This window comes from Daucus carota, chromosome 8, assembly GCF_001625215.2.
Source record: "Daucus carota subsp. sativus chromosome 8, DH1 v3.0, whole genome shotgun sequence".
NCBI classification, from domain to species: Eukaryota; Viridiplantae; Streptophyta; class Magnoliopsida; order Apiales; family Apiaceae; genus Daucus; species Daucus carota.
In genome coordinates, this window is record NC_030388.2 from 8,687,484 (window position 1) to 8,690,349 (window position 2,866).

The window sequence follows — 2,866 nt, forward strand, 5'->3', positions numbered from 1 at the left end:
ACCATTACAATTGAATAAAGGTAGAACTCTGATTGAAGTTGTTAATGAAGCTAGAATCCCATGTTCTATTCTCATTAGTAAATCGTTATTCTCTTAGTTGATAATTCTTAGTTTCATAATTCGAATAGGATTAGTTAAGTATAAAACCAAAACCCAATTTGATTACTTGTCCAAGCATTGAATAATAATCATACATTGGTGCATAAGTGCATAATTCTGAATACACCAGTCTCTGTGGGAACGAACTTGAATTATATTCTATATTACTTGTGACCACGTACACTTGCGTGATTTTGTGCGAACAATCTTCAATTTGAAAATGAATCTGAAGGAATAATTGAACTGGAAAGTGATGATGATGACTGCGTTGAAAGGGTAAATTCTGGTGTAATTCCTCAATCAACTGGTAATAATTTACCCAATACCAGAACAGCAGTTGATGTAACTCAATCTAGATCAATGGCTAATGATTTATCCAATACTAGTTCATCAATGGCTGGTAATTCCAGGTCCATACACTTAGGGGGAGCCTCTCAAAATGAAACTGACTTTACAAATGAAGCCAGTTCATCCAGATCAAATCTTCCTCCACAAAGGAAATGGACAAGAGATCATCCCTTTGAGCTTATTATTGGAGATGCTACTGCTGGTGTCAAAACAAGAAGAGCTACTATGGATGAATGTCTCTACAGCAACTTCCTCTCTCAGGAAGAACCTAAAAAGGTTGAAGAAGCCCTTCTTGATCTTGACTGGATTTTAGCTATGCAAGAGGAGCTGAATCAGTTTGAAAGGAACAAAGTGTGGAAGCTGGTACCCAAACCCAAAGATAGAGCAATTGTTGGTACAAGATGGGTATTCAGAAATAAGATGGATGAAAATGGTGTGGTGACAAGGAACAAAGTGTTACATATTTGATGATGTCACAGGTATTTAACTTGTTTAGTGTGCAGAAATGAAGATCAGAGTTTAATCTAGAATCAGAGTTTAACGACTGCCAGCTGGATCAGAGTTTGTATGATGATCAGAGTTTGCAGGCGGCTGATTTCTAGGAGAAGATCTGGATAAGCAAGGAAAGAGAATATCAAGGAAGATATGCAAATCAGAACAGGGAAAGGATAGCTACTGATTAGATTATTTTAGGAAGCAGATAAATATAAATCAATCAGTAGATATCATGTAACTGTGTATATAAACACAGCTTAGGGTTTACTCTAGAGGAGTTAACAATTGAATATCATTCGTGTAACCTGGCAGCTCTTAGTGATAAAATATAAATCACTAAGAGATTATTTGTAAACTACTGTGATTTGTGAATAAGAGTTTAGTTGAATTATTCTCTTATTCTGGTGTTCCATTATTGATTGTGTTCACTATATTATCTTATATAGTGAGTTTATTCGGCCTAACAAGTGGTATCAGAGCCAGCTCTGTTGATATACCTACAGTGAGATCTTAATCACACAATCATGTCTGAGAAATCACAAACCAGTAGATATGAGTCACTTAGGGTTCCGATCCTCAAGGCATCAGAGTATCCTATCTGGAAGGTCAGAATGACTATGTTTTTGGAATCTACAGATCCAGAATACCTGGACAGGATTTATGATGGTCCACACATGCCAACAAAGCTTTCTGTTGCAGTTGCAGATGAACCTCAGAAGATGATCCCCAAAGAGAAGAAAGACTATACTCCTGAGGACATCTTATCAATCAGTAAAGATGCAAAAGTGAAGCACTTGTTGCACAGTGCTCTTGATAATGCTATGTCAAATAGTATGATTGGCTGTAAAACTGCAAAAGAAATATGGGATGCTTTGGAAGTCAGATGTCAGGGAACCAAAGCCATCAAGAAAAACAGAAGAACCATACTTACTCAAGAGTATGAACACTTTGATGCAAAATCTGGTGAATCACTGACTGATCTTTATGACAGATTTGTCAAGCTGCTGAATGATCTATCTCTAGTGGATAAAGAGTATGATTTAGAAGACTCAAATCTCAAATTTCTTCTTGCTCTTCCTGAAAAGTGGGATTTAAAAGTAACCACTATAAGAGACAATCATGATCTTGAAGACATGTCTCTGGATGACATCTTTGGAAGACTGAAAACTTATGAACTTGAAATGGAGCAAAGGAACAAACGACATGGTGGAAAACCCAAACCAGTTGCTCTAAAAGTTCAAGAAGAAACAGCTGTGAAAAGCAAGGGAAAAGCACATGTCAAAAAGTCTGAAACTGTCTCATCAAACTCTGATGATGACTCAGACTCTGATATACCGTCAGACTCTGATGACAGTGATACTGAGATGATGCAGCTGGCAGCACTGATGGTGAAAAGCTTCAAGAAGATGGCTTATAAGAACTTCAACAAAGGGAAGAAATTCTCAAAGAAAGACGGAAACTCTGATAGGAAGGTCTTCAAAAGGAATGAAGGCAAAGAAGAAAAATCTGGAAAATCTGATAAGTCTAAATACACCTGCTTCAATTGTGGAGAGAAAGGCCACTTTGCAACTGAGTGCAAGAAAGCTAAGAAAGAAAAGGAACAAGCCTTTATCACAAAGAAAGGAAGCTGGGCAGACTCATCAGAATCAGAGGAAGTAGTCAACTATGCCTTGATGGCAAACATGGACAACAGCACTGAGACTGTTGAAACTAAGGTACCTCATTCCACTCTTGCTTTTGATACTGAGGATATAACTGAGTTAAGATTGTTTCTTAAAACTATGCATGTTAGTTATAGAGATCAGACTTTAGAAAATGGAAGACTAAAATCTGAGAACTTAGATGTCAAGAAAAGGAATGATTATCTTGAAAAGGAACTAGTTCAGATGCTAGAAGTTCAGAAGGAAAGAGATGACTCTATCTT